The following is an 18,819-nucleotide window of genomic DNA, read 5'->3' as shown; positions in this document are numbered from 1 at the left end:
GCACCCAGAGAAAGGAACCCCTAACAGAACTATTGTCTCTGGAAGATGTTTCTTACTATCCATGTAATATAACATAACTAGTTGGGTACTTGTCTGTTCACGCACTTATGACCCCTACGCCTGGTTTCCACGCATACCCCGGTTTTTCATAACTGTGTGGGTATTCGGATACACCCCGGACTGTCGAATCTAGGGGGCTGAAGCGAAAAGGTCCACCATGACAAATGATTTTCAATTCGGCTAGGGAGTACATGAGCCCATTCAAATTACATAATCATATAGACTTGATATACTCTTCCTCTATACCATCCAACAGGTTGTCTAGCTTACAATCCTGTTGGGAATACTTTGCAGCTAACGCTACTTGATCATATACTAGACTAACGGGTATCTCTTGTCCATCTGACCCAGCTGGTCCGACTTCGGCCATATGGTTCGGGTTATCCTTGGCGTATCACGTCTTCACCATGGCCCAAGCTTCTCTCGCACCTTGCTGGCAAGCTGATATCTTCCATAATCGGAAGCGCCGCCGTGCTCCTTTGAACATCTCTACAAGTCCGCTCATGCCTCCTGGCAGGGAAGCGGACGGAAACAAAGCCTGGGCAATACCTTGCATCACCTGCCGAGCTCGTTCGTGCAGTTGTGAAAGCTCTTGCAGCATATCGCCTGCGGAACCGGGCATCTCCTCTTCAGGGCGGCCCGTCAACATACCTGCAGACATAACTCTGTCAATACGCCTCCTCGCCGAACTATACTACAGTTCGTTCAAGCACTTACTATAAATGCCGCGTCGAAGCCTCCGGTTCTCCTTCACGGAGTCCGCGAGCTGAGCCCGAACATCTTTCAATTCGACACTCAGTCGGAGATTAGCATCTTGCAGCTTATTCTTCTCCTGAATAGATGGCGTCAGCACGTGTTCGCCCGCCTTCAGCTGACTTCGCAGATGCATCTCATTATCTCCCACAGTCTTCGGATTTCCTCCGAGATTGTCTGCCGAATCTTTCGTCAGATTTATAAACCATGCCGAACAAACAAACTGGTAGAAGGAAATTATTACCAGAAGAAGCCTTTTTGGATTCCCTTTGTTCAGCTACATTGGCCTTCATTTGGGCCTTACATTCCTCTAGCTCTTGAGACAACTGGGCATTCTTCTCTACAAGAACCTATGCATTTCATGATCCTTAAATCAGTTGTGCCAACTGTTTGAAGTCTCAGGGGATACTACTACACATACTTATTAAATTTTCTTACCTGTATATCCTTCACATACTGGTTCGTTGCTCTGGCAAGTCCATCTTGAGCAGCGTGGATATATGTGTGTCCGGAATTGAAGGCATTGAACGCCTCTTCGGAAAAAATACCACCGCGGAGTACGGCCCGTCGGCGCCGGTGATTCATGGCGCTCTCCACTTTAGAATTTGTGGCGGAAAGCATATCTGTATCCTCCGTAGGAGGACAGTTTGGCACTTCCCCACATCAGCCTCCGCCCATGAATCCAGTCCAGGAATCCGGCTGCTGGAGGCATGGCCGGTAGGGTCCCCGGGCATAGTCTGGTGTTTCCTATCAGAGTATAATTAAAGCCGTCAAGCCTCGACAAAAAGGCCAAATACACCACGGGGCAAGTTTAATGAATACCTCTGCGCCTGCGTCTCGCTCCTAACCGCCTTCCTTTTAAGCCTGCCTTGTCTAGGCGCTTCTTGCTGAGAGCCCCCCGCGGGTTCCGCACGGCGTCCCGACTGCCGTTTCTATAAAAGTACGACATGTGAGCATCAGGTACGGCAAAACAAAGGAATTCTTTCGGAAGGTTGGAACCCCGACATTACTTACATGTGACACGGGAAGCAGTCCGGGATAATCCGCGATGATGGCCACTAAAGAGCCGCCACTGCTTGCCTGGTAGAAAATCCCGTCGACGAATTCCACGGATATGTCCGGATCTTCTTCAAGTCCAGGGTCGAGAGCACGACCGGGATCCTCTAGCTGCGGAGAGGGGCTGTTAAACTCTTTCACGGCCTTCCTTAGTTCCTGTTTCAAAACGGCAAGGTAAGTAATTGAGACAAAGAAGGTATGAACGGATAAAGTCGAGTAAAATATGAGAACTTACCCAGCTTCGGGGGTTATACATGGAAAATCCATCCCGCGGTTTAATGCGGAGGAACTCCTCTTCTTCTCCTTTGTACAATTCGGACAGTATCCTCGCCAAAGATGTGGCGGAGTCCGGACCTTTGCGACCGCAGCGGGAGGCATCGTCTTCTCCATTGAAGTGCCACATGGGTTTTCCCCTATATTGAAGTGGCTGCAGTCCCCTTATTACGCATATTGACATAACTTCGATTATTGTCAATCCTGATTTGGCCAGGGTTTGTATCTGGCTCATCAGATAGAAGACTTCCCTGTTATCTTCCTCCTGGGGGCTCCGAGGGCGCCAGCTTTGGCATTTCTTCAGCGGAGTATTTGTAAACTCAGGAAGGCCCGTCTGGACTGGGTCCGGAAGGGGAACATCGTCAACATAAAACCACTTCGAGGGCCAGTCTTCGGACGCCTTCTTTGGAGTACCAGGCAGGTATTCGGTCTGGGCGATGCGCCATATTTCGGCTCCGTCCACTTGATATATGGATCCTTCCTAGTTGCGGGGGACGAGGCAAAATAACCTCTTCCATAACTCGAAATGAGCTTCACAGCCCAGGAACAGCTCGCAGAGGGCGACATAGCCCGCGATGTGCAGTATGGAGGCGGGAGTAAGATTATGCAACTGGAGGCCGTAGAACTCCAGGAGCCCGCTGAGGAATGGGTGGATTGGAAACCCGATGCCTCTTAGCAGATATGGGACGAGGCATACTCGCTCCCCCCAAGATGGGTTAGGGAATCTCTCCGCTTGCTCCCCGCCATTATAGGTGGCTAGTCCGGATCGGACGGGGACCATGTATGCGGGCGGAAGGAACCCTTTGGTCTGCAGCTCTATTAGGCGGCTATGAGGGATGGAACACTTTCCCCAATCCCCTGGTTTTGAGCTAGGGGAGCGACAAGCAAGGCTGCGGCGACCGGTCATGATGGGATGGCCTCTTTTGGACGCACTCTACGGAATGCTTGCTTGGGAGAAGGTGGTGTGATTTGGATCTGAGGATCCCCGTCTCCTCAAATAGACGTCTTACCTACGGGATTAGGGTGGCAAATGTAAAAATGCCCCGGCCCCTCGTCTTCGATCGACACGTGGAGGTGGCCATTATTGAAGCACGGAAGCCGGGGAGTACAACCTTGCCGGGAGGCCGGACACTATTCGCTATGACAGGTGCACCGGATTTGGAGAAGAACCCGCCTTGCAATGCCGAAGACAATTTGCGCGCCGGACTCATCGTCAATGAAGCCTGGTTCAGGGGCTACTGAGGGAGTCCTGGATAAGGGGGTATCTGGACTACCGGACTATATACTTTGGCCGGACTGTTGGACTATGAAGATACAAGATTGAAGACTTCGTCCCGTGTCCGGACGAGACTCTCCTTGGCGTGGAAGGCAAGCTTGGCGATTCGGATGTAGATCTCCTCCTCTGTAAACCGACTCCGTGTAACCCTAGCCCTCTCCGGTGTCTATATAAACCGGAGGGTTTAGTCCGTAGGAGACAACAACAATCATACCATAGGCTAGCTTCTAGGGTTTAGCCTCTCTGATCTCGTGGTAGATCAACTCTTGTAATACTCATATCATCAAGATCAATCAAGCAGGAAGTAGGGTATTACCTCCATCAGAGGGCCCGAACCTGGGTAAACATCGGGTCCCCAACCTCCTGTTACCATTAGCCTTAGACGCACAGTTCGGGACCCCCTACCCGAGATCCGCCGATTTTGACACCGACAGTAGGAATGGAAGATCTTGATCTCAACACAAGTGTAGGTGGTTCTCTCTCAGAAAATGGATAGTGGAAGTGTAGGCATGTTCTGATGGCTCTCTCCACGAATGAAGAATGGGTGGAGGGGTATATATAGCCTCCACACAAAATCTAACCGTTACACACAACTTACCAAACTCAGTGGGACCGAATCGTTAAACTCGGTCAGATCAATTTAGTTCATAATGTGACCGTTAAGCATTTTGGTGGGACCGACATGCAACTCAGTGAGACCGATATCGTTAGGGTTAGGGCATAACGTAATCTCGGTGAGATCGATTACACAAACTCGGTGAGACCGATTTTGGTAATAAGCTAACCAGAGAGTTGGTCAGGCAAACTCGGTGGGACCGATTCGCTCATCTCGGTTAGACCGATTCGCTCATCTCGGTTGGACCGAAACGTTACGAAAGGGAAACAGAGAGTTTGCATTGCAATCTCGGTGGGACCAATCGCTGATCTCGGTTTGACCGAAACGTTACGAAGGGAAACAGAGAGATTACAATCCCATCTCGGTGAGACCGAGATCCCTATCGGTGAGACCAAAAAGACTAGGGTTTCTGGCAGTGGCTATGTCAACTGAATTCGGTGGCGCCAGATAGAAAGTTTTGGTAGGGCCGAGTTTGACTTTTGGTTTGGGACATATGTGGATATGAGAAAGTACTTGAGGGCTTTAGAGCATATCACTAAGCACTTTGAGCAAGCAACTCATTAAGCAACACCTCACCCCCTCTTAATAGTGTTGGCTTTCCTATTGACTCAATGTGATCTTGGATCACTAAAAGTAAAATGTAGAGTCTTGTGCTTTGAGCTTGAGCCAATCCTTTTGTCCTTCGCATTTTGAGGGGTCCACGTTTCTCATCCATGCCATGCCAGCCATTGAGCTTTCCTGAAATATTTATCTTGAAATAGCATTAGCTCAATGAGATATATGTTGTAATGAATTACCAAAACCACCCAGGGATAGTTGCACTTTCACGCGGTCGTCGGAATTGGTTTCTTGGTCAACGAGACTGTTTAATGGTGGCAGACGAAGCAGTAAACGTCTCTTTGGCATTGAATGTGCAAGGACACCGGGGATGCAACACGGGCGGTGCCCTCGACTGGCGAGCCGCTTCAATGCCACTGCTACCGAGAGTTCATGTCCGCTCTCGGCCGACGTTAATGTGGAGTGGCCGGTCTAGAGCTGCATGAATGCGGACAGCTCACTTCGGGCGGGAAAGGGTGCTGGCGAGGGAGAGAGGTTTGGGTGAGCTAGGACAGTCGAAAGCGGGCGTGGCAGCAATCTGGATGCCCGCATATCCCTCGTTTTGCTTCCGATTTGCGGGAAGAAGGACGTTCGGACCGCCGAGCGGACTGATATAGGACCGTGTTGGATGATAAAACACGTCTGGACCACGCGGTCCGGACGTTTGCAGATGCTTTGAGGATCCACATTGGAGATGCCAATACACTTATGGGGGACCTCTAGAGTTATTTTTGGTGTCCTTGGAACACACCACTTGGTGTGTTCAGGCCCGCTACATGTCGCGTGCATGGCGCTCTCTATGATTTTTTTTTCGTACATGTTTTTGGGTTTTAGATATATATTTTTGGCTTTTCGATTTCGACTGGTTTTCCATAGGTTCTGAAACATAATCATGGGATTTTATTTTTATTTGATTTTTTGGGGCTTCCATGGGAAACACACATTTGCTTTTCATGGAGGCATAGATTTGCTTCCACGAGAAGCACCATGCTTCTCGGAAAGGAAAAAATCGTATTTTTTTTGCATGATGTTTTCTGTGTCCTTAAACGAGAAGCACCTATTTGCTTCTCGAGTCATAGATTTGCTTCTGCGAGAAGTACAATTGTGCTTCTCGGAAAGAGAAAAAAAAAACATGATTTTTTCTCCCACGAGAAACACAGATTTGCTTGCGAGAAGCATAGTTGTGCTTCTCGGAAAGAAAAAAAAAATCATTTTTTGCATAATTTTTTTATTTTTCCAAAAAAACACATATTTGCATCTTGTCGAGCCACAAATTTGATTTCGCAAGAAGTACAACTATGCTCTCGAAAAAGGGGGAAAAAGTGGACAAAAACATGATTTTGGCTCCAATATTTTCTTCTGGTTTTTTCATGAAAACCAAACATGGGATGTAGTCTCAAATATATTGACGCGAGAAATCCAACTGTCAAAATAGTTTGGGATTTGGATGCACGGTTCAAGAGATAAAAACGTTTTGAATTGACGAACCTACGAAAAACGAGAAAACTCTGAAGTTGCGACAAGTTTCTCATACCAGTGTGCCACTTGTCAGCTTATGAGAAGGTGTGAGTCATCTTGCAAGCCGTAACCTTCAACTAGTGATTTTAGGAAGAATGGCGGGGCTAGCTAGTGGTTAGTGTAGGTGATGAATACAAAGCGGAAATAATTTAGAACTAACTATATAGACAAATCCGAATATTTTCATCAATATTTCCTCAAAGTTGTCTATACTTTTGAAAAACAAATGAACATTTTTTTATAAACATGAACAAATTTTGAAAAATAGTGAACATTTATATAGTTCGCAATCAAATTTTAAAGATGGGTAGAATTTATGAACAAAATTTGAAATAGGGAATATTTTTAAAATTCCAAACAATTTTATCAAACACAAAAAAAGTTTAGCAAAAATATTAATACATTTTTAAGTTTCTAACAAATTTAAACACGGGGACATTTTTAGAATTTGTGAACCAATTTTGAAAGATGTTAACATTTTACAAAATTCTGAACAAATTTTGACAATTATGAAGAAGTTTTAAAAACATGTGAACACGTTTTAAATTTTCTAATAACTTTTCCAAAATGTGAACATTTTTTGAAATTGTGATTTTGTTTGATAAAACAGGAACATTATTAAAAGAATGAACATTTCTCCAAAATCCCAAACACTACTTGAAATCTCTGAACAGTTTTTGAAGTTCATTTTTTTAACAAATTAGCGCAACAGTTTTTAAATTTTTGAACAAAATTTGAAAAAAGGAACAAAATATTAAATTTCGAAACATATTCTAAATTGGCAAAACAAATTAAAAATGATTTTTTGAAAGAGATAAATATTTTGAACATTAAAATAAATGATCATTCTTTTAAAAACTTAATTTTAAAAAATATAAACAATTGTTTAAATTCTCGTACATTCTTGGTAATTGTGAACAAATTTTAAAAATGTGAACAACTATTTAAAGCATAAACTCTTTTTGAACTTTTGAGCATATTTTGAAAGGCTCCAACATACTTTGAATTTATTAAAAATATTTAAAAACATTAATATTTTCCGGATTTTTAATTTTATTATTAAAAACACAAGCATTTTTAGAAATTTACCACCATTTTTCTAAAATTAGGAACATTTTTCTAGAATTTTTGAAAAATTGACTTAAAATAGAAAACTCAAAAGGAAAGAAAAATAAATGGAAAAAGGAAAAAGAAAAAGAATAGAAAGAAAAAGGAAAAAAGAAGAGAAAATGAAAAGGAAAAGAAGAAATACAAAAAAGGAAAAGAAATAGAAGGTACCAAAAACTGGAAAAACAGGCTTGGAACCTGAAGGTTCGTGAAATTGGTAGCATGTAGAGTGAGCTACCAAATGGGCCGGCCCATATCCGTGTCGCTGGATCGTTTGGATCATTCACATGTGCAAAGCCCCGACAACTTTACGCATTGAGCGTCTAATAGAGATTTTGCATGTGGGGACCGCTAAAGGCGATAGATAGCAGTGCCCGAAGAAGAGCCCTCAGAGCTACTTTCGACCTATTTTGGACCTCATTTGAAAAAAAATCTACTTTCAACCTATTTTTGGAAGAAAAAAAACCCTATGACTCACATCACTTGCGCTAGCCCAATAGCATCGTAACAGGAGTACTCCTTTCAAAGATCATTTTTACCTTTCCAGGTTGCGACAAGTGGCGCTCTACACCTGGGAGTTTCTCTTTTTTCGTAGATTCATTTATTCAAAACAATTTATCTCTTAAACCGTACGTCCAAATCTTGTACTGTTTTCACCGTTGGATTCCTCGCGTCGATATCTTTAAAACTAGATCCCATGTTGATAGGCTTTGGCGAAATTTTATCACAAAAAAAAACAGACTAGGAGCACGTTCTTTTCCCCCTTTCCGGCAGCCGTTTTCGAGGGGCATAACCGCGCCTCTCGCGGAAGCAAAAACGCGCCTCCGACGGAGAAAAAAAAAGAAAACATGTTTTCTTTTTTGTTTTTGAGAGGCACGACCATGCCTCTCGCAGAAGCAAAACCGTGTCTTGAAAAAAAAGGGAAAACGCATTTTTTTTTCGTTTTCGAGATGCATAGTCGTGCCTCTCGTGGAAGCAAACCATGCCTCTCGTAGAAGCAAAATCGTGCCTCTCGCAGAAGAAAACAGAATAGAAAACCCATTTTTTTATTTCTGAGAGGCACGGTCGTGCCTCTCGTGAAAGAAAAAGAAGAGAGAAATCTTCTTTTCCTGTTTTTGAGTGCCTCTGGCGGAAGCAAAACCGTGCTTCTCGTAGAAGAAGACAAATATAGAAAACATGTTATTTTTCGTTTTTGAGAGGCACATCCTTGCCTCTCGCAGAAGCAAAACCGTGCCTCTCGCGAAAAAAAGGGAAACACTTTTTTTCATGCAATTTTTTTTTGAATTTGTTTTGTTCCAGAAGCTAAGGAAGACAAGTAAAAAAACCAAAAATCCGAAAAAATCCGGAAAAAACATTTAAAAAGTCAAAAACATGTGCAGGAAAAAAAAACAGGAGGAAGCGTCCAGAGCGCGACACGGGACGGAAGCTGAGAGCGCGCCAAGTGACCCTTGAGGAGGCTGGGAACAGTGCTCCTCGGTTAGTTGCTCCCGTTTTCTTCTCTTTTCTCTCTTTCTTGTCTTAGAGTTTCCTTTTTTTTGTTCTTACTACAATTTTCATTTTCCATTTTTGTTAGCTTGTTTAGTAAATTATTTAAATAATATTTTTGTAATTATCACAGGGAGTACATTCATTTTTTGAGATAGATAAAAGGTTCTTCATTTCATTTTTTAAGTTTCAATCTTGCTATGCATACGACATATCTTGCATGATTTTTGTCCGACGAGGCTGATCGGACCATAGGTAGGTAGGAATGAAGTGTAGGAAGGACGCGATGAAACAAAATTCAAAAAATTCTGATTTTATTTTTGTGGTAAAATTTGACAAATGTTATAAGTGTTTGCAAATTTTCATCATGAGATCACATTCGTGGAAGGCGTGACAAAAAAAGTCGATGTTCCAAAAATGCTACTTTTGAAAGTATTTTTGAGCACTGATTTTGTTGTTTTTGCCACACATTCCACGAATGTTATCTCATGATGAAAATTTGCAAACAGTTAGAACATTTGTCAAATTTATCATATATTTTTTTCAGAATGTTTGAATTTTTTTATTTTTTAGAAGGGTACTTTCGGTGCAGAAAGTCGTTCTTATTTGATTTGTATGCCCCTTCGGCTTTGGCCATGTGCAGAGCGGTTCTTATTTGATATCGTAGTTTAGAAACATAACACAGAATCTTCTTTTTGCGAATCATAACACAAAATCTTTGTAAATATTTACAAAGGCTAATTAGTAATCACTAGAGTTACTAAGAGTTACTAAGCTCCCTAGAATGAGAGCTCTCTGATTGATTGAGGCTGTGAAAATCGCGTGGGGCCAACTTGTCATTCGGTGTGAGAAGTAGCCTTACCGCCTTGGCCCAAATATGCTGTACGCGTGTCTTGTGTATGGCCCGTTGAGGTAAACATGTCACATATTGGGTTGATAGGGATAGCTGCATCTCTCCCGATCCCCTCTCTCTCCCTTCACGATAGATTTTCTTGGCTGCCGCCGACAACTCCGGTCTCCGCCTCCTGCCACCGCCAGTATATACTCCTTCCCATGCGCTGCTCTGATGCCCTGCTGCCGCTCTAGGCCCCAGTTCGAGGCTCCTCCTCTGCAGCCTCCGCCTCCTCCTCCCAAATCTGGATATATGCACCGAGCAGCAGTGGATCTCGGGGAGGGGCGTCGGTGCCGGTTCCGATGTGGGCGAGGTCAAGGTGGGGATGATGGCAGCGACGGAGGACATGTCGAGTACGCCCAACGGTGGTGGGGCAGGCGGGGCGACGGTGCTCTGGCCCGACACGGACGAGCTCGAGGCTTGCACGGCGGCGGCTGAGCGCGGGTCGAGCGCGACTGGCGCGAGCGATCCCTGATAGGGATGGTGCTGGATCGGGATGGGGTTGGACATCTGCGACCACAGAGGTACTTTACTACAGGTTAGACTTTTAATACACTTCTCAACTTTACTTCCACAAGTTATTGGTAATTTAGCTCCTACCTTAAAGAGAACAGATTTGAATGAAATGATATCACACTACGAACTGATTTCTAATTGGCAACTTGCTTGGTATACTCTAATCCACAATTACCATCATTCCAAATAGTCATCCATTTTGTGCCTGTGAATTGGTTCAGCCACCTAATGCCTTGGTTGGTTACTATGGCCAGTTCATATGCGAAGTTGGCTAGAAGAGAGGGCTCACTTGCGGAAGGTTATTAGTAACCTAAGGAGAATATTACAATGAGACTGCAAACGACGCCGGTGGATTGGTGTCTATAGTTCCCTTGCCGCCTATGAGCTGGAGGTCTCGGTATGGCGAATTTATCTTCCTGATAGTGATAAAGAGTAAATGTAATTTTCCATTGCGTTGCTATTAACGTTCAGGTATGTTTACAATATTGCAGATGATAAGTGCAACATATTGTGCAAAGGAATGAAGATGGTTTATTTGTAAGTCCAGTTTGCTCTTACTTGCTGGTTTACGAAATTTCTCTTTACTTCTTTAAAGTGTGAAAAATTAGTTCAGGCCATCCATACTTTACAGAATATACCTTTATTTATTTGTTGATGATTGCAGCATTTGTTTACCAGTCAGGCATGCTCGATGGTATCTAGATTATCATTGGCAATGCATTTTTCTTCTATTTGTTACATTTATTATCTCTTTCCTGCGTTGTGTTAGGAATCCCAGGAAATGCAGCCCACTGGTGCATCAGTGCTTTGTTTATCGCCAGTGGCCCCACCTGTAACAGAGTTGATCGCTGGATCGGCTGCGTTTGGAACCTATGCCCGGGCAAACGTGGCGTCGTATCTCTCTACATTGCAGAAAGGGGAAAGATTAGTGGTGCAGCCGGCGCATGTGCGATTAGGGCCGCGGCTGGCGTGTCACCGTGTGGCTGAGCGCATCTGTGCGGGGTGCTCACCGACCCTCCAAACTCTCATGCTTATACGACTCAGGACAAGGGACGCCTTCGAGATGGCTTTTTAGCCAGGACAAGGGTGAAAGGATAACACTAACACCAACGCCAGCTACCTCTGCAGGCTATGCTGAAATCTGATATGGGCTCTAGGCCCATATTGCAATTTTTGAAAAATCTCTAAGGGCCCATGTGGGTTATATGGCACTAGGTGTGGTGGGAAGTTTAGTCCCACCCCGGAAGTGGAAGGAGAGTTGGAGTGGTTTATAAGGGTTTCTCTTCTACATGCTATTGGAGCTTGAGAAGAGAAGAGGCCCTCGCGCACTCCTCCTCCGCCGCCCGCCTCGTCACGACGCGACGCGCCGCGGGTTGCGGGATTGAGCCGAGCCGAGCTCACACCTACGCGCTTATTTTTGCCAGTCACTAACGGAGAGTTTTCTGACAGCTGGGCCACGATCTGAGACGTCGGATCGTGGGCTGTCACGGACTCGGACGTGGGTCGAGCCCACGTCTCTCCACGCGGCTGCGCCTATAAGTATGCGGTGTCTCCTAACCCTAGCCGCCACGAACAGATCACATCTGCTCACGCGCACGCCCACCGTTGCTCCTTTGCTGCTGCTGCCGCCGGTGACTCCATCCCGTCCGCCACGTACACGGTCGACGGGAGAGCAGGTCTCCGAAACCACGCCCTTCTGGTTCCTGTACGGGGTGAGGGGCGAATAGGTTTTTGGGCAGCGATTACGCGACTGCTCGCTTCCGATCGTCTACTTCCTCTACGTCCGCGTCGCCTTCGTCATCACCATGTCCACCGACGCCGACCGTGCCGCCGCCGAGAAAGCTGAAGCCGACAAGAAGGTCGCCGAGGACGCCGCTGCTGCCACCAAAGCCGCGGCCTCTGCGTGGCCTACTGGAGGGTATAACTCGTTTATCCCGCTCCTGATTATTTTCATATTAGCAGTACTAGCAGTATGTGTAGATTTGTCTACTGTTTGCTTAGTACGTGCATGTTTAGATCAGAGTCAGTACGTCATCAACTTAGTCAATGCCATGCTAGTGATTTACTCATGGATTAATTTAATCGAGAAATTGCCTATTTACTCAACAATCCAAAAACCTATTATGTGTAGGAATTTCTCGGCAAGTGGCTTTGCCGCTGCACTGAAACCGGATAAGTTTACCGGTACATACTTCAAGCGTTGGCAGACTAAGACCACGTTATGGCTCACGGCTATGAACGTGTTTTGGGTCACCGGTGTCTCCACGGGAACGATTGCTCCTGAACAGGAGAAGGCGTTCAAGGAGGCTACCGTTGTGTTTCTCGGAGCAGTTCTTAGCGTGATCGGAGATAAACTGTCGACGCATATTTACATGTGCATGTCGCCAAGGACTTGTGGGAGGCGCTCGAATCTAAATTCGGGGCCGCCGATGCAGGGAGCGAGATGTATATTATAGAGCAGTTTCACGATTACAAGATGGTTGAAAACCGTCCTGTATTGGAGCAGGCTCATGAGATAATATGCATTGTTAAGGAACTTGAGCTTCTCAAGTGCGAGTTACCGGGCAAGTTTGTCGCGGGCTGCATAATCGCTAAGCTCCCTAATTCCTGGAGGAACTTTGCCACCACTCTGAAACATCAGAGGCGTGAATTCTCTGTGGAGGATGTCATTGGCCATCTGAGTGTTGAGCAGAATTCGAGGGCAAAAGACTCGCACGGAAAAGGGGCCGAAGGGACTTCTGTTGCCAACATGGTGAACCAGAAGAACTTCAACTCCCACAAGTCCAAGGGAAAGAACGGTGTCCAACACAATACCGACTTTAAGAAGAAGGGTAAGAAGACCTTCAAGAAGAACAAGAAGGACGAGGGCTGCTTTACTTGTTGTTCGGTTGAACATTGGGCCAACAAGTGCCCAAACAAGTACAAGAAGTCAGGACAGGACTCCAAGTCTGTCAACATGATTGTGGGCAACAATGAGAATGGTGCATCTGGGTACGGTAATTTATTTACTGTTTTTTCAGTGTTTCAACCCAACGATTGGTGGGTGGACACAGGTGCAGGTGTTCATGTGTGTGCTGACATTTCATTGTTCACTTTTTACCAGGTCACAGGTCACGGGTCCGTATTGATGGGGAATAGCGCGAGTGCTTCTGTTCATGGTGTTGGCACGGTCGATCTGAAGTTTACTTCGGGAAGGATCGTGCAGCTGAAGAACGTGCAGCATGTCCCCGCCATCAAGAAGAACCTCGTTAGTGGCTCCCTTCTATGTAGAGAAGGGTTTAAGTTGGTTTTCGAGTCTAATAAATTAGTTGTTACAAAATATGGACTCTTTGTTGGAAAAGGTTATGAGAGCGGAGGGATGTTCCGCCTTTCCCTCGCAGATTTTTGTAATAAAGTCGTGAACCATATTCATTCGAATGTTAATGAATCTGAAGTTTGGCATTCACGTCTTTGTCACATTAGTTTTGGTGTTATGACGCGGCTAGCCAAGTTGGATTTAATCCCGAGTTTCACTTTAGCCAAAGGTTCTAAGTGCCTTTCATGTGTGCAAGCTAAGCAACCTCGCAAGCCTCATAAGGCCGCGGAGGAGAGACACCTGGCACCATTAGAACTCATACATTCTGATCTTTGTGAGATGAATGGTGTGTTGACTAAAGGTGGAAAGAGATACTTCATGACATTGATAGATGATTCCACTAGATATTGCTATGTGTATCTGTTAAATACTAAAGATGAGGCTCTACACTACTTTAAAATCTATAAGGCAGAAGTTGAAAATCAACTTGAAAAGAAAATTAAACGAGTCCGGTCAGATCGTGGTGGAGAGTACTTCTCGAGTGAGTTTGATTCCTTCTGTGCGGAACACGGCATTATTCATGAGAGGACGCCTCCCTATTCACCCCAGTCAAACGGGGTTGCCGAGCGGAAAAACCGTACTCTAACTGATTTGGTTAACGCCATGTTAGATACATCGGGTTTATCCAAGGCATGGTGGGGGGAGGCTATATTGACGGCATGTCATGTCCTGAATAAAGTTCCGACAAAGGATAGTGAGATCACTCCCTATGAGAAATGGGCAAAGAGAAGGACGACACTCTCGTACTTGCGCACTTGGGGCTGTTTGGCGAAAGTCAACGTGCCGATCCCCAAAAAGCGTAAGCTTGGACATAAGACCGTGGACTGCATTAATTTGGGCTACGCTAAGAACAGCGTTGGCTATAGATTTCTAGTAGTGAAATCTGAGGTACCTGACCAGAAGATCGGTACAATTATGGAGTCTAAGGATGCTACATTCTTTGAGGATATTTTTCCTATGAGAGATATGCAAAGCACTTCTAGACAGGAATCTGAGGAGACTCCTGAACCTGCCATCCCTATGGAATATTATGAACAAACACATGATGAAAATCCCGAGGAGGATGACGAGGAAACCCTTGGTAGGGGCAAGAGACAAAGGACTGCAAAGACCTTTGGTGATGATTTCTTCGTGTACCTCGTGGATGATACTCCCACTTCTATTTCAGAAGCGTATGCCTCTCCAGAAGCTGACTACTGGAAGGATGCGGTCCGTAGCGAGATGGATTCCATCATGGCTAACGGGACATGGGAGATCACTGACCGTCCCTATGGTTGCAAACCACTGGGATGTAAGTGGGTGTTCAAAAAGAAGCTTAGGCCCGATGGTACGATTGAAAAGTACAAGGCTAGGCTTGTGGCCAAGGGCTATGACCAGCAAGAAGAGGAAGATTTCTTTGATACTTATTCACCTGTGGCTAGACTGACCACCATTCGAGTATTACTCTCGTTGGCGGCCTCACATGGTCTTCTCGTCCATCAGATGGATGTTAAGACGGCTTTTCTAAATGGAGAGCTAAAGGAGGAAATCTACATGCAACAGCCTGATGGCTTTGTGATAGATGGTCAGGAAAGAAAGGTGTGTAGGTTGATAAAATCTTTATATGGCCTGAAACAAGCACCTAAGCAATGGCATGATAAGTTTAATACAACTCTGACATCTGTTGGTTTCGTTGTTAATGAGGCTGACAAATGTGTATACTATCGCCATGGTGGGGGCGAAGGAGTTATACTGTGCTTGTATGTTGATGACATACTGATATTCGGAACAAACCTCAAAGTCATTGAGGAGGTCAAATCGTTTCTATCTCAGAACTTTGAGATGAAAGACCTTGGTGTGGCTGATGTTATCTTGAACATCAAGCTACTGAGAGATAATGAGGGTGGGATCACACTTCTGCAATCCCATTACGTTGAGAAGGTGTTGAGTCGTTTTGGATATTCGGACTGCACACCATCTCAAACACCATATGATCCTAGCGTATTGATTCGAAAGTCCAAAGGCATGGCTAAAGATCAATTGAGATACTCTCAAATCATTGGTTCACTGATGTACCTAGCGAGCGCAACGAGGCCTGACATCGCGTTTGCTGTGAGCAAACTGAGCCGGTTTGTTTCCAAACCGGGTGATGTACATTGGCATGCTGTTGAGAGAGTTATGCGCTATCTGAAAGGTACTATGAACTATGGACTTCACTATACCGGATACCCGTCGGTACTTGAAGGGTATAGTGATGCGAATTGGATCTCTGATGCTGATGAGATGAAGGCCACAACTGGGTATATGTTTACTCTTGGAGGTGGCGCTGTTTCCTGGAAGTCTTGCAAGCAAACGATCTTAACGAGATCGACAATGGAAGCAGAATTAACGGCATTAGACACATCTGGTGTTGAAGCGAGATGGCTTCGAGATCTTTTGATGGACTTGCCATTGGTTGATAAACCGGTTCCGGCTATCCTTATGAACTGTGACAATCAGACTGTCATCACCAAGGTGAAGAGTTCAAAGGACAACATGAAGTCCACCAAACACATAAGAATGAGATTAAAAGCTGTCAGAAAATTAAGAAACTCCGGAGTGATAGCGTTGGACTATGTCCATACGGCTAAGAATCTGGCAGATCCCTTTACAAAAGGGCTATCACGTGTTGTGATAGATAATGCATCGAGGGAGATGGGTATGAGACCCACATGAGTTGCCATGGTGGTAACCCAACCTATATGATCGGAGATCCCGTGAACTAGGACCTGGGAAAACAAGCCAGTGGTGAACTGAGGAGAGTAACTATACTAACCCACTCCGTTGGAGATGCAATACTCTCGATACTGTATGGTAGGATGACTACGGTCTCAATGTGTTCCAAAGCTTATAAAAGCAAGATGCTATCCTACAGAGCGATCTTTGGAGGAACACACCTATATGAGCCCGACTGCTGGTCACAGTCTATGAGATTGGGGTGATCTCTAGTAAGCTCATGAATAGGCCAGGAGTGTGACTTATATGCTCCACCCGAGGGGTCAGCCTTCGGCAGCCTAGTACTAGTAAGACATGTAGTGAAACTTCTTTACGCCAAACTGACAATTCAAGGCATAGTCCATTGTTCAGTTGTGAAGGAGTGTAGCCACTTGTTCTAGGTGAAGTTCAACCTTAACAGGTCTTTACTGAAACACTGGTATATCGAAATAGCAATTGGAACAGAGGACACAATGGGCCCTCGAGATCTGGTGGGGGATTGCTGAAATCTGAGATGGGCTCTAGGCCCATATTGCAATTTCTGAAAAATCTCTAAGGGCCCATGTGGGTTATATGGCACTAGGTGTGGTGGGAAGTTTAGTCCCACCCCGGAAGTGGAAGGAGAGTTGGAGTGGTTTATAAGGGTTTCTCTTCTACATGCTATTGGAGCTTGAGAAGAGAAGAGGCCCTCGCGCACTCCTCCTCCGCCGCCCGCCTCGTCACGACGAGACGCGCCGCGGGTTGCGGGATTGAGCCGAGCCGAGCTCACACCTACGCGCTTATTTTTGCCAGTCACTAACGGAGAGTTTTCTGACAGCTGGGCCACGATCTGAGACGTCGGATCGTGGGCTGTCACGGACTCGGACGTGGGTCGAGCCCACGTCTCTCCACGCGGCTGCGCCTATAAGTATGCGGTGTCTCCTAACCCTAGCCGCCACGAACAGATCACATCTGCTCACGCGCACGCCCACCGTCGTTCCTTTGCTGCTGCTGCCGCCGGTGACTCCATCCCGTCCGCCACGTACACGGTCGACGGGAGAGCAGGTCTCCGAAACCACGCCCTTCTGGTTCCTGTACGGGGTGAGGGGCGAATAGGTTTTTGGGCAGCGATTACGCGACTGCTCGCTTCCGATCGTCTACTTCCTCTACGTCCGCGTCGCCTTCGTCATCACCATGTCCACCGACGCCGACCGTGCCGCCGCCGAGAAAGCTGAAGCCGACAAGAAGGTCGCCGAGGACGCCGCTGCTGCCACCAAAGCCGCGGCCTCTGCGTGGCCTACTGGAGGGTATAACTCGTTTATCTCGCTCCTGATTATTTTCATATTAGCAGTACTAGCAGTATGTGTAGATTTGTCTACTGTTTGCTTAGTACGTGCATGTTTAGATCAGAGTCAGTACGTTATCAACTTAGTCAATGCCATGCTAGTGATTTACTCATGGATTAATTTAATCGAGAAATTGCCTATTTACTCAACAGGCTATGGAGGGGTGTGGCTGGGGCACACGACACGACGGTGGTGCTGGCCAGACGGCTTCGTGCGCAATGGAAGGGTGCTACGCCAAGGAATTCGAGGTGACCTGACATGCCGGAGAAGGATGTTGATAGGTGGCAGCTCGGGCGATGGCTATGGCTTGGCAGAAAATCCAACAGATCAGGGTTAGCGTAGGACGACACGCTGCCAACACTCCCTCGCTTCCCCTCCACGTTTCCCCACCGCTCCCTCTTTTCCCGATCTCATATGCTACATTTGAGGAAATTGGGTGGACAACACAATCCAGATGTTAAGCAAGCCAGTGGATCGTCAATAAGCTGGAGGAATGGCTGCTGCCTACAACTCCGTGAGTGTCGGATCAATTACTCTCCGTCAGCAACATTGTAGCAGCATCAAATTCTTTCAGTGCCGTTTGCCGCTGAAGATCTGCAGCTGAACCGTTCCTGCTTGTGCTGGTTCCTTTGCCTTCTCTGCTTGTATGCGGTTGGTTTAATTTACATGTACTGTTTGTACTTCGATTTAATTATGTAAGTGTATTTTTAAATATATTTTTTGTAAATTGCATTAGCTGCAGGCTATGTTATCAATACTGGTGACAATGTTGGAGGTTCAGCCTAAGTTGGATCTCTTTGTTTTTGTCATTCATTAATCATGCACAACAGATGTGTGTTCTCAGGCCCTGTGAGGCACACAATAACTGTTTCAGGTAATGAAGGCCTTCTTTCTTGTCATTTGAATTAATTTTTCCATTTTTTCTTCCGGAAAGCATATATGGCCTGAGAACATAAACAGACACATAGTTGAAGAAAATAACTGTAATATGTTACCCCTTCAGGAAAGCTTGCTGTCGTTTTAATATTTTTTCGAAGAAGCTAATGTAGAGTAGCAAGACCATCATTTTTTTGGGGGACATGGTACATGTAGATCGATGCACCTCTTTGATGGTAATGTATGCTTTTGTAATTGCACACTGTGCTCAATAACCATCTTTCTGGTTACTGCCGCTGAAGTCAAGGTTTCTTTAGTCCAGGTTGTCAGTTTGTTACTACCAGATATAGCATTATCGCTTTGTCCAAGAATGTGGCCATG

The 18,819-nt window shown here is 45.6% G+C and overlaps 1 long non-coding RNA gene across 3 annotated transcripts; it reads left to right on the top strand.

Moving 5' to 3' along the window:
• Nucleotides 1–9,658: 9,658 nt before the first annotated feature.
• Nucleotides 9,659–18,733, top strand: LOC123161597 (uncharacterized). 3 transcript variants are annotated; one of them, XR_006480746.1, is made up of 4 exons: nucleotides 9,659–10,171; nucleotides 10,404–10,546; nucleotides 10,641–10,686; nucleotides 17,715–18,733. It is a non-coding gene; the product is annotated as an uncharacterized lncRNA (long non-coding RNA). The 3 variants fall into 3 exon arrangements; XR_006480747.1 differs by lacking the exon at nucleotides 17,715–18,733 and adding an exon at nucleotides 10,919–11,494; XR_006480745.1 differs by lacking the exon at nucleotides 17,715–18,733 and having other exon boundaries at nucleotides 10,641–11,495.
• The last annotated feature ends 86 nt before the right edge of the window (nucleotides 18,734–18,819 follow it).

Source organism: Triticum aestivum, chromosome 7B (assembly GCF_018294505.1).
Source record: "Triticum aestivum cultivar Chinese Spring chromosome 7B, IWGSC CS RefSeq v2.1, whole genome shotgun sequence".
NCBI lineage: Eukaryota > Viridiplantae > Streptophyta > Magnoliopsida > Poales > Poaceae > Triticum > Triticum aestivum.
This window is presented reverse-complemented; position numbering and strand designations above follow the sequence as displayed.